Consider the following 13410-nt stretch of genomic DNA (forward strand, 5'->3'; position numbering starts at 1 on the left):
TGAATAGGCACAACAGAAACGGGGAAGACAGACGGGGAGTGTGATAAAAGGGTGAGAAGGAAGAAATTAATTATAATGTGATCAAATTGAAGGAAGCAGCTAAATTAACAAGCTAGGATAGATTCATCTTTTTTTTTGGTTACGTGTTTTATGTTAAAGGAGTAAATGCTAAATGATTTTACCTGTTTTTAAAATGAAGAAAAAGACAGCAAAATGGCATTTTCCTTCAGGCTCGCGTGTCCTCCTTTAACTTATCAGTTGGAAACCAACCCACTGAAGCAGCACCAACCCTGCTGGTACACAGCCCCAGCAGTGCCAGCTTGGTGCATCAATGCCGCTGTGGCCAAGAGCCCCGTGGTTTTACTGAGCCGAGACAGCCAGGGTTAAAGGAGAGCAGCGACACGGCATCACCGCCTAACTCTGCCAGTAGGAATGAAATCCGCGCATCCCAAACCTCACGTCTGTTGGAGGACGTGGTCCAGACCCTGTGTTCACTCCGGGCTGAGCCTAGCAGTAATCAGCAGGATGAGTTTTAAAGCTCTGGGCTGGCTGGACTTCAGCACGGAGACAGGCTTCACTGTTTTCTCAAAGCAGTACCTGGACGATGCATGAACCCTTTGACCTGCTTCACTTGGAGCTACCCTAGGAAATAAAGCATAAAGCCCATCAAACCAGCTTGCTTTTTTGTTTCTGTTGCCTGTACTACTCAGCCCTGCACACCTCCCTGCTTTTTATGCCTTACAGAGCATGTCGCCTCGTCCTACTTGATGCTTCTTCTTCCAGTGGCAATTTCCAGTACAAAAAAATCATCTGGAGACCCACGTCAGGCTCAGCCTGTGCGTCCCCACACAAAGCAACCTCCAACCTGGTGTGACACCACACCCTGCTAAAAGCATGGTTTCGCTTCTGATTTCCTGCTTTTTCCCCACGTGCTTCCATTTAAGCATCTGATCAGGAGAAGGAAAGTATTTTCTCCTGTGTCATCTGCATTTCACAACGCCGAAACCAGCCGTGCAGATAGCCGCCCCGTGTGTAACACGGAGAACCAGAAGGCTGCTCTTCGGAGGAGCTCGCAGTCCCGCTAGGCGAGGGGTTTGAGAGGCTAACCAGAACCCTGCGCCTATCATCTGTCGCCTCTTTGTAAGCCCTGCTTCCTTTCTTCCCGTCTGAATTCGGACTGCGGATAATGAACTTCCTGCATCGCGCCCCGAGGTACAAGGAAACTCTTTGTGCCCTAACCCGGGAGGAGCGTATCAGTAAGTGGTTCATGAGGCGGCTCTGGCGGCTCGTGTTAGAGTGACTTATTCTCCGAGTTCCAGCGGTTTGATTAAGTGGATCATGTGATAAGCACTTATAATGAACTTCTTCACATGCTGCCAGGGGAAACCCAGCAGACAAAATGCTTAATCCCACGGCATTGCTCTGCGCATAACAAACTGATTACAAAGATGGAAAAAGCATGCAATTCACTGGCTTCTCCTCCAGCTCAGGACAGCACAACAGTGTTATACAATTTTCCTTCGGCTGCCCCAAATCGAAGTGTTCCTCGCTCCTAAATCCAGTTCAGACGAGTGCATTTTTCTGCCCGCAAGTCGCCGAGCACTGCGCCAGGCAGATTACAGCTAAGCGTAACCATTCGCAAAGCACGCCTCGTCATGCCTCCGAGTGATTTTGTTCTCATTAAAGAAAACCAAATCCTCCTCCCCCCCCCAAAAAAAAAAAATACAACAATACCAATCAACCAACCAAGAACTGACCATAAACTCATGAGCAACACAAACAAGTTTGATTTGTTTGAAAACTCAAAATCTAAGGCAGCCTGAATCGCCGCAGAGCGAGCCTCATTGCACTGCCAACACGTACATCCAGCCTTGTAGATCAGCTTTCCCGTACATTACCAGCCATTCGGTTTCCCCAGGTCACGCTATTTCTCAATTAATGGCATTGCACAGGTGTAATCAAGGGGATAATGTGATACCAATCAGCTTTCATCAGCAAAATGCTTGTCTCCAGCTGTGATGGCATGGGACAAAAAGGGCCTTATCTTGATTTATTTTTCCAGCCAATTCATGCACCTATTAAGTGAGAAAAAAGTTATCTTTAAAAATATACTTTCTACACAATCAGTAAGAATCAATAACTGCAAAATGATGATACTGCTATTAGGTTCAGTCATCAGAGATGACTTAATTGCAATTCTGTAAATCAAGAGAAAATCTGCTCTTTGTTTCCACTTGACAGGGAAGTCTCCTGGAAATGTTGGCGCGTTGTCCTTAATCACGTTTTGGTATCTGGAGCTGAACTTACCTCCCCAAAGCATTCTCTTCAATTCTACTTGCAAGTTTGGTGTCTCAGATTATATGTGGATGTTGAACGTGGAAGATTTTTCCCCCCACTTCCCTTAAAACAATCCAGGTAAGAATCATTTACTCTTAATTCTACTAAGCAGCTAGAAATTATGTTAATTTTTTGTAAAATTTATGTTAATAAAAATTATGTTAAATTTGTTTCCCCCAAGCTCCATGTGTCCAGTTTTAGAAAAATGAACTCATCAAATTGCACAAGAACTAACAGAGGCTTTTGCAGACGTGAGGCTTACTGAGGTGAGGTATTCCAAATAGAGAATCAGGCAATGGTGTTTCATTTTTCAGTCCTCTAGCACTACATAACTCTATTACAAAGGTGTATCGGGAGACTTTAATTTCTAAATATTCAGCAGCTGAAGAGCATCAGTGAGTGCTAAGTACAATTTCTTTTAGCCTTACTAATCTTTACCACATCTTTTCCTCCTGTGTGACAAAGCAGATAGAGGCGCTTGTGGTTTAAAACTATGGGCGCTAACCTAGCCATGATTGAGCTGAAATTTTGGATTAGATCATTTGGAGTATCATCGTGCTTTTTACTACCCTCGTACTTGTATGTATTAAATATGGCCTACAGATTTCCTGTGTAGGCCCGTCCCCAGGGACCGAAAACCTGATGTACACAACTCATAAATAAAGCTAGCAAGACATGAGCAAGAAAAAGCATAGCATACTTCTGGGAATCACTCCAGGAAAATAAATGTGCAAGATGGCACATCACCCTACACAAAGCTGGCAGAGGTAAGGTAACATTTGGGTTTGATCATTACAGAAAATAAAATAATTCTGTGTTCATATACGTACGTGCTGGCCTTTCACTGCAACAAAAGGGCAGAGGTAAGACTGGAGTTTGAGTTGAAAGAAAGCAAACCTGCTGCTAACAGTTGTAGCTTGTTTAACTAAACTGGAGAGCGGAGGCTGAATTCGACCCCTGGCTTTCAGAAGGCCTGCGAGTTCTCTGGGGATGGCCACCATCATTTATTTCCCCTCTCTCTGCTTCACTATTCGTACAGCACATGCTCCCTTTTGAGGGGCCATCTGAATTCCAGGTACACCTTTCCCCCACCAATGGCAATGCATGATTTTACACAGAAGCAGTGTTAAAACACCGTAAAGAAACATAAGAGCAAGCAATCAGCTTGCTTTCCTATAATGGATTTGGATGAACATATCCTCCCATTTCCATCTGTGCTTTATTCTCTTTTTCTTGAGAGTAGGATATTACATTTATTGGCACCGACTTTCCTCAGAGCTTATTCTTTTGCTCCCCTTCTGCTCTGCTCTATTTCCCCAGCCTTTTTTACTCTTTTTTTTTTTTTAGCCTCCTTAATCCTTATTTTCCCATCAATCCTATGCACCACCTACTCCCTGGCTTTGTTTACTGTTATTATTTATGAGACATTGGGTAAGTTCGAGCAACTGTATATGACAACAACATGATTACCCAGGAATTATTTAAGGGATGAATTGGCAGAAGAGACATCCTGCAAGTATGCAGATTGGAGACAGATGTGTACCTGGGTTTTGCTTGGCTGTATTCTGGAAATGTACAGAATTCTTCGAGAGCAAATGTGATCTTTCCTTGCCAATTTTTATTTCTGTGTAGATTGGTCCATATTTTTGCTTTTAGGGATGAGGCTTTACCTCCATCTTAAAACTGCTTGCCTGGCAATGCATTGCAAATTTTACTTGGGTTCTTAAATATCTGCACTTGCTGTGCAGGCATGGCTTTAAAACAAGCTGTTTATTTGTAAGATTGAACATCCTTATGCTATCAGATATTGTTAGTTTAATTGCACAAGAAACCCGTGGAAAAGCTTTTCATGCCTGAGAGTGAATGAAAAGTTACTTAGGATACAGCAAGGAGAGCTCCAGGAGAGGTGTATATGCATATCTGCCAGAGCCGAACATTTCTTTGTGTGCTACAGCACATGTAAGCCTTGAGGCTGCTGGAGATTTGAATTTGGGCTATAGCACACGCAGTGCACCCTGTGTGCACAGAATTCCCAGGGGTGCAGAACTGTAACAAAAACGGAGGCTGGCTGGGATATGCACATACCCAGCGCTAATCAATTACTGATAGGTAAGGTTCTCCAAGATCCTCCTCCTGGCAGCCACCTGCACACAATACATCGCCGTGCTTCCACCACAGCAGTCATCAGTTCCCTCCACGGCAGGGTTTTGTGGTCATGGTTGGAACATCACTTACGTTTCTTCCCTCCAAAAGCTGTTACACACTCTACGTGACATCCATCAAATTGGCAAGACAGAGCTTCAAGTGCACGCTCTGTAGGTGTCTAAGATAAAGCTGTTGCCAAGAAGGGGGCTTCCTGGGAGCTGCTGTGTCCAGGCACAGTTTCCAGTCTGAGGTAGGAGAGCTGTCATATTTACCTTGCTTGGATCCTTCAAGAACCAGTGAGGTGGGAGCAGCCACTGAGTACGGACTTCTGAACTCCTTTTAGGATTGCCTACTGCTCTAAAGCCAGAAGACGGTTTAAAATGTCACATAGCAATTCCTTAAATGTATTCAAGATATTTCATAGTTCTAGGAGGAAAATCTCATTTCCTTCACCAATTAAATTTGCCTCAAAGCGGCCTTCTTACCACTGATCAAGACCAAGTGACCAGCAGGACTTCCTATACTTAACAGCCATCCAGCATTCAGGAGAGGAGAGGAAACAACTTTAAGTCCAGATACCAAACTGTTCCTTTGTTCTGTGGCTCTGAATGCAGAGAAGTCCTTAAGGACTATCCTATTCAGGATATCTGGAAACCAGAACTCTTCTGGCAAGTGTAGATTAGATAATTTTGCTGAGTCCTACTGATTTTGCCAAGTAATCTGCTAATTAGAAGGATTGGCAGGTAAGTACAAAAGGAAACACCAATGCCTGAAATGCAGAAACCATCTCCTTGTTGACCCGTGCTATGAAGATGTCAACTCAGGACAATTCTGTTTTGAAAAGATGCCTCCAAATATTTTTGATTTCCTGTCTGTGTTTCGAACAGGAGCGTCTGCTGAAATCTTTGACCCAGCTACTTTGTAGACTACGCACAACACACACACACACAAAAGACTTCATGCAAGTATCATAATTTAATTTCTTCCTGGAACAGACAGCAATGCCACGCTCACACAGTATTGACATGAAGCCGTATAAGAAGATGGCTAACAATCACAGTGGCTTTTCTGTTGCAAGTATTTGTCCACTGGAAACTGGTTTTAAGGTCTGACCTAACTAAAGAGGCCATCCAAAAGCTATCAGATGATAACTTTCTGTTGTGACTTATCTGGCGACAAGCTATAACCCATATCCCATGAGTTACTCGTTTCCTGCAGGAAACTCATCTTTGCTCCTGTCATCTAACAGAATTGCAACCACCTATTCTGCACTGAACTGTTCTCATGTTTCAGTCTGGCAAGCATATTTCCCCTGAACCGTCAGTATTTTTAGAGTAGAATGAGAGGTAAAGGTTGTGTGCTTTGAGAAAGTCAAAGGGAAGTTTAATGCCTGATGCAAAAGCAAATCTCCTTGTGACAGTGTGCAAACTGATGGGTTTCTGTAGCTGTCCCCATCAAGGAAAAAAAATAAAGAGAGAGAAAGAGAAATTGATTAGTATTTACAAAGTATTCAGCTAATCTTACCACTTGACTTGCAAGAAACTCAGTGACATGTTTTGGGTTTGTTTTTTAATCCTCAGGATTTGGATGTTCTTTCTCACAGGGTAAATCACATCACGACTATGTTTGCACTCCGATGGAATGAAAAGTCCTTTGGACCAGATGTAAACATCCCATATTCTGCCCCTCCTCTCCCCAGGCCCTATCTGCTCCAGATATATTGTGGCAGCAAGGACTGCCAGCAGAATGCTTGTGAGCATTTCTGTGCTGAACCACCAAGCTCACTCAGGTGCCGTGAAGCTCTCCAGAAAAGGCTGTGTGCCCTCATCCGTGGTCAGTCCTGTATGCTTGCAGTACAAAACATGAGTAAGTGTGATTTGTCAGCAAGGTTTCAGGTCAGGTCTACTTTTATTGGAGTGCAGATGAAGGTCTTAAGTGATTATGTAAATGGACTAATTATGTAAATCTAGGAGACATGACAATTAGAATTAAAGCTGCGAATGTAAACGTGGACCTTGTTATCTTGCACTTGGAGAGAGTGTTATTTTTCTGAACAATGTAGCACATGAAAACCTCAATTTCAGCACAAATCTTTACGAACAAATCAGGTTGATGGGCGGTAGGATAAAGGTTAAGCATAATTTGTTATTTACAGTTTTGAAATTCATATACAAATCCCTGTGTTCCGAGCGCTAAACTCTTATGCCCGATACATATGTTGTTTGTTTTACCAGATTACATGTGAATGAAAAGAACAGCTGTGACCTCTCCTTGTACTTTGAAAGGGCTCTGACAAAAACAAACAAATCCTACTTAAGGGGGGAAAAAAAATCTTAATTTATTCATTCTGCATGTGTAAGGACCTGCAGGATTAATCCTATGTCTTTATCACATTCAAAATTAATAGTAAAAAGGCAGCTAAGGTAGAATTAGATCGCTGTTCATATTCAGTTTGGGGGTTATCTCTTAACACCTCACTTATACCACCGTTGTCTCCTAACCTAGAACCAAACTCGATGTAAATTGGTACAATGCTCATATCAGCATCCACCCGGGCTGCAACTGCGACTTCAAGTAATCGCATTTCCTCTTTCTATAACCTACAGTTACCTAAAACATGTTACTAAAATTATTTTTCTCTTTGCATACATAATTTTCAAAATCCTTTGTTGGATGGGGTGTGGCTTTTTAAAGCGTAATGATTAAGCAGCTAAAAGTATGGAGCTTATTTCCATAAAGTCACTGATATTTCTGTATCTGCACGGCAGGCTCATGTTGCTTGTAGTGTACCAAATGATTTGTACCAAAGCGCAATAGCTAAAGGTGTACGAAAACGGGGCACGCGTAGCCCAGAGTTAAATGAGAAAAAACCCTGCGTAGTCTTCAGCTGAAGTTGGTAAGTGAAGTAACCTGGGTGAGTTTTGCATGTGGCCAAAACACGACGATCCATATATCTCACCATTAATTACTCACTGCCATTACTGATCATCATCCCTTCTGCATGCCTCCTGGACTGCATGCTCTCCTTTTTAATCCCCCCAAAAATACCGCTCTGCAAATATAAGCATAAGTAATGAGAATACAGCAGCAACAACAGGCCTCTGAACTCGGCTGGAGCCGGAGGCTGCTTCCTCCCCACCAGGAAGGTAGCGTTGATCACCGTGTCTTTCTGCGAGGCAGCTGCTCTCGGCTCCTGCTACGCCATGCACTCGGGGTGGGACGCGGAAGGGAGGAAACACGGGCGCTGGGATGGGAGTCCGGCGACAGGAAATATCGTAGCTGATGTTCTGGTGGGGAGGCAGCTCAGGAAGGAAAATGCAACGACTGATTTGTGACTCACTGACATGGTGAATTTTTCTTGGCCCGTGGAAGTCTGATGAGCTCTGCCTTTTGGTCGCCTTCCACATACTCTCACTGCTGTCTAAGCTTTCCCATGTGTCAAAGGATCCAAATGCTTCCCTTCCACAGCCTTCCCATTTGCCTGAGCTACCCCCGTGGTTAAAAGGCGCAGGTACACGAACAATGTGCATTTTCAGTAGCAATTCTGCAGCTCACCCAAAGCCAAAAATTAATACTTTGAAGCAATAGAGGAGATTGCTTTGGTGTTTACCAGTTTTGTTGATTTTCATATGTACCCATATTTTAAAAAATTGAAAATATACGATGAATTATCTAAGCCTGTTACATAACCTCTCATTTTTTAAGATGGGTGTAAGGAAAAATTTGCTCATGCTTGCTGTATCACTGCCTGAAAAGAGGAAGGAACAGGCAAAGCAAGCAAGCAGTACATAGCTGCAGCTGGCTGTGCTCACGTAATCCAAACATTTAATAGCTCAGTGTTCCTAACAACAAATTAGTGATATTAATCTACCATGTATCGAGGAATATATTTGAACTCCTTGGGCAAGTTTTGGGATTAAGCTTGTGAAGGATACGGTACCTAAAACAAAATAGACAAATAGAAGATGAACATTTTCTGAACTGTGCTGCCAATGAAGGAGAGGATAAGACAGGACAGGACAAAATACAGAAGAGGGAAGGAATGACCGACCTACAGCATTCTGGACTTTAAACAAGCAGAGTAACTTTCCTCAAAGGACACACTGAACTGTACGGGCTGTGACAAGGCACCAGGCCTGGTGAGATAGCCAAATGAGCTGAGCACGCCCCCTTAGGGGCCCCTAACGTCAGCAGGGGCATTAGCTTAACACCCAAAAGAGTGGTGAGAATTTATTCACCCAGCCGTGAGAAAGCGCACTAAATCCGTCTGTGCCATTTTCCCCTCTATTCCCCAAAGAGTTGCATAAATCCAATCCTTACTATGCGGTGAATATAATCCTCTCTTTAAAAAATACAAAAATAAAAAAATCGGAATCTGAAATACCATGTTAATTTACAGGATGATTAATAGTTCTGCTGACTGCTAGAAATCCAGTTCGAGTAGCTAGGGTAGGATGGCTTTATAGGAGCAGGATGAAGTTTATTTGCTTCTCTGCAACTGCGTGTCCTCAGCTGAACCCACCGATCCTTCGCTTTGCGAGGCTTGTAACTCATGCTGCAGTTGGATCAGCCTCCGTTTCTATTTTTAGTGCAGATCTTGCTCCTTATTTAGTCCTGATTGCATAGCCAGAATTGCATTCTCAGCAGCTCAGTGAAAAGCCTGCCTGTTCCATTTTATAACTTTTCCAGACAAAAAGATGGGAAGCCCGTAGCTTTCCAAACAGTCTTATTTTAGGAGCTTGCAACACGATACGGTCCAAAACCCAAGGGCCACATGAATCCCTGCTGAAATACTACTGACTTCCCTGGATTTTTACACGGGATGAATTTGGCTGCTTGTAAGTTAACCAGGATGATTATTTAAAACAAAACAACAACAAAAACCAGCAACCTTCTTCGCCCTAAATACTTATAGGATATTTACTGAAACCCTAACATACATCTGGATCAAATTCTCTGCACAACATTTCATCCTCTTTAGATTCATAGTTTATAAATCTAACCCATGGAGGCAACTACTAGCCAGAAAAAGAAAGAAAGGAGGGAAAAAATGGAAAATGTTGGTTTTGAAGAATCTCTGAGCAGGGATGGCCACACAGAAGCAATTTTCTGCCCCTCTATTAAAAACATAAGGACGTGCTCGAACAAAGTTTTCCCACTGTAGCAGGGACACAAAAGGCTGCTTTAGGTCTCTGTCTGCATCAGCTACAGCGCTTCACCTTCACTTGGAGAGTTTGCAAGTGCGAAGATCTCTTCCAAGACGTCATCCTAAACCCTTGCCCTGCCAACCTGTAACAAATTGCCAAGGAATTGCTATGCCAGTCAGGCAGCAATCGCTGAATTCAGCCACCTTTATCGTACGTGTAATGATCTCCAACGCTCCTCTTGCAGTGGGGGAGACTGATGGAAATTTCCCCGTCTGCAGGCTGTTGCCTGGGCTGTTTCTGCTACGCTGAGAACACAAAGGCAGATTTGAAATAAAATTAACTGGAGGAGTAAAGGAATTAAAATCAGTGAAGGAAAAGATGGACTAATATATTCTTATTGTACATTCAGTAATTTAATTAGTGGACAAATCAGATGGCAAATACAAAGCAGAAGGGCCATAAAAACTGTGCATGCAGCGGATCCGCATTTGCATATTGTGTGGTCCCCAAATACCCAACTCATTCCATGAAAATGGAAGGTACTCCAAATACACGGAGTCAGGCTCTGTATCCTGATTTAAATAACTCAGGGACTGAAAGAGAGAAGTTGAATGGCGCGAGAAGTACTCAAGATCGCTATCTCAAAGGCAGGAGGTTAGAAACTGAAAGGATAGGAAGTTATCAGCTGAAAATAAAAGACCCAAGTACCTGAAAGATTGTTAATCCTTGCTGGCCTCAGGACTATTGTACCTTTGTACCCTAAGTGGAGACAATGGAAATTTGGATATTGAGGATATGCAGTGGCTGTGGTTTTCAATGTCACACGTAAAGCTGAAACTCTAACGTATCTAGGGAAAAAAGCATTAAAAAAATACTGGCACTCAGGTGACAATGCTAGAAACAGGCTAATGGAGTCATGCTGCATGGTCCTCTAAATTAGGAACAATCATTTAAGCATGGCCATTCTGACACAGATGTATCTAAGAACAGAGCTTTATTTTCAAAGTGCTGTGAAGGCCACTCAGATTTTTTACAGGTAACACTGAAAGAGACTGAACTGCCCATGAAGTCCTTCAAAAATGGTTAAAAATACAACATGGTCAGACTTCCTTTGCCTCCTTTCCAAGAGGCTCTTCTTGCTGATACCTGGCAGAGGTCCCCAGGAAGCTGATGCTGAACTGCAAGGGGCCAAGTCATGGTGTGCAAGTCTCTCTGTCCTTAAGACAATCTGCCATGTTCCAGGACGGTTTGCAGAAATCTTCCACAGGGAAATTCCAAATCTGAGAATAAAACTTGTAGGAAACACCTTAAGAAAAGATTCGCTCTAGCAAGCCCTTGGCTTGGACTTTGTCATGAAATGTCACTGTCTGACGCCACAGTATCGTGAAAAAAGATACCAATTTACCTGCAACACCACTCTGGGTATAATTTTTCATAATAGAAGCGACTGCTGAATCCATTTGGAAGAAAAGCTCGTCTAAGTGTACGGAGCTTTGTTTGTAATTCAACACCACAAGGAGTACCCTAGCAGATGATGAGAACTTTGTGTCCGATGTAGCAACTATTTCTGTGTTTTGTTAGCAATGCCCAGCTCTGTGTTTTGAGTTAGGAAATGTGCGTAACATTAAAATAGAATTATTCAAGTGCCATTTTAAATCAAAATGAAGTAGGTCACTTTGAAGTCAGCTTTGATGGCCAGTTTTGTTGTCGATTTTTTTATTTTTCATTTTTAAATGAGAGCATGAGTCTGTTCCCTCAGCGCCACTTAATCACTGGTAACTTTCATGAAGAGCAAACAAAAGGCTTCTTTTATTTATCCATTATGTTACTAAGAGGTGAGAACAGCTTGATGCAAATGAAAATCATTAAAGCATTCTGCGCTACCATTAACTGTCTGAGGATCTGTCCGTGCAAACACAGCGCGCAGCCCAGCCGAACTGCAGCCTCGTGCCCTCCTGCATTGAAAAGCTGTGCCCTGGGACTCTTCACCCCACAGCTGAAACGCTCCGTGTGATGTGCCTGAGCAAGCACTTCGTTTGGACAGGCACGGAAATGGAGCACAGAAGCAGATTCCCCTCAAACCATTACACAGTTTGAGATTCCCCTCACCCTGACGGGGCAAGGGGTACCAGCAGAGGTACCCGGTTCATAGCAGCACTATCAGACGAATAATAAGCAAAAATGTAATGGCCCAGATCAGAACCTGTGTGCAATTATAGCCAGAACTCCACACAAGTAAGCACTCCCATTTCAGACAGCATAAATGTATCACAGTGCAAAACTGTAAGTGGTTTGTAGGATTAGAGGCCTAATTAGAAATAAAACCTACTGCCCTAATTCTTTATAGGTTTGTGTGGCCATTTACGCCCATGCGAACTGAGTACAGAACACGGATTTCTCCCCCTCCTCTGGGACACGTACCTTTGTTGCCTACTCTTAAATCACGGCACAGGGGTTCGGACAATGCATTATTCAGCAGCAGCTGGAGAGGAAACCGTGGATGGGATTTTAGGCATTCCACTGCTTGAAGGACTTCAAACCAGCCCCTCCCGTCTGGTAGGAGAGCACCCCCGTCAGCAGATGGTCGCATACCGAGTATCTCTCAGCTCCAGCTTGAGATTTTGCCAATCAGGGCTGGGGAACAGAAGACTTTGAGGCCAGAGACAGTAAGGATGCTTTAATCTCCTAGGCCTGTTTATATGTTTTCATTAAGCAGTGATTACACAGCTTGCATACATAGTAGTGAGTGGAGCAGAGCGGTACCAAGGAAGAAGTCTGACCCCAGACTGCTCGTCACTCACAGTGCCTGGATCCTGAATCGGTGCCCCAAAAGGCTCAGGGCACAGCCTTTGGAGACCCTGCAGGCTCCCCAGCCCATCACAGGATACGGGTGAGAAATCGTGAATTCTGCTCTCACAGGACACTTAATGCCAAGCAATTCGGATTTTTTTTTTAACCTCTGAAGTAACAACTTTCTCATTTTATAGATGGTTGAAATAAAGTTAGCTAGAAATGTTTTGGTTTTATTAAGGCCATGCTAATAACTGATGCTAACAGCAATACAATGCTTACAGAAATGCTGTGCCTCTAACATGCTCCTTCATCTCCTTTTCCATCAGAACATGAGAAGTGCACATTTCCAGGTAGCGCACTTTATCCCTTTCAGCAACTACTTCTGTATTTTTTCCTTACCTGAGCAGAATCTGCTTTTAAACAGAACCATTTATTTTAAAAAAAATTTAAAATGCTCATACTTTCAAAGAGTGATAAAGCAATTCTGAAGGAATTTGAAACGCATGGATGCTGCTGATTTCTTTTGCCTAAAAGAACCAATTTTTGCATTACTCCAGTCAGAAGAAGACAGAATTAGGGAACTGCCTGGTAATCTGGTGCTGGAGCAATAGAGGGAAACTCAGGTTGCTGGCAGTGAAATCTTTATCAAGAGACAGATTTTAAAAATTGCAGCTAGAATATGTGATCTTTAAACAGGGTGGGTTTTTGCCAATAACAACTAAGTCAAGGTGGAGGCTTTTTGGTAAGAAATCCAGTTTCCTTTTCTGAACAGACATTAAAAAAAAAAAAAAAAAAAAAGCTTTCTGCTGATTTTAAGAGCTTTTGTATTGCAGTACAAAAATAGTATATATATATTTATTTTTTTTAACGGGTACCTAAAGATTCACCCAGAACAGCCACTGTAACTGCTATCTTCTGGCAACGATGAAGAAAAGCAATGAAGAGATGCAAGAAAGGTACCGCTAATGAAAGACATACCCACTTCTCT

At 42.9% G+C, this 13410-nt stretch overlaps 1 long non-coding RNA gene across 2 annotated transcripts; it reads left to right on the forward strand.

The window, feature by feature from the left end:
* The first annotated feature begins 535 nt into the window (after positions 1–535).
* Positions 536–13093, forward strand: LOC140002209 (uncharacterized). 2 transcript variants are annotated; one of them, XR_011808413.1, is made up of 4 exons: positions 538–2126; positions 2242–2415; positions 2519–2603; positions 6086–13087. It is a non-coding gene; the product is annotated as an uncharacterized lncRNA (long non-coding RNA). The 2 variants fall into 2 exon arrangements; XR_011808412.1 differs by having other exon boundaries at positions 536–2415; positions 6086–13093.
* Positions 13094–13410: the final 317 nt, after the last annotated feature.

The sequence above is a fragment of the Anas platyrhynchos genome, chromosome 3 (assembly GCF_047663525.1).
Source record: "Anas platyrhynchos isolate ZD024472 breed Pekin duck chromosome 3, IASCAAS_PekinDuck_T2T, whole genome shotgun sequence".
In the NCBI taxonomy this organism is placed as follows: domain Eukaryota; kingdom Metazoa; phylum Chordata; class Aves; order Anseriformes; family Anatidae; genus Anas; species Anas platyrhynchos.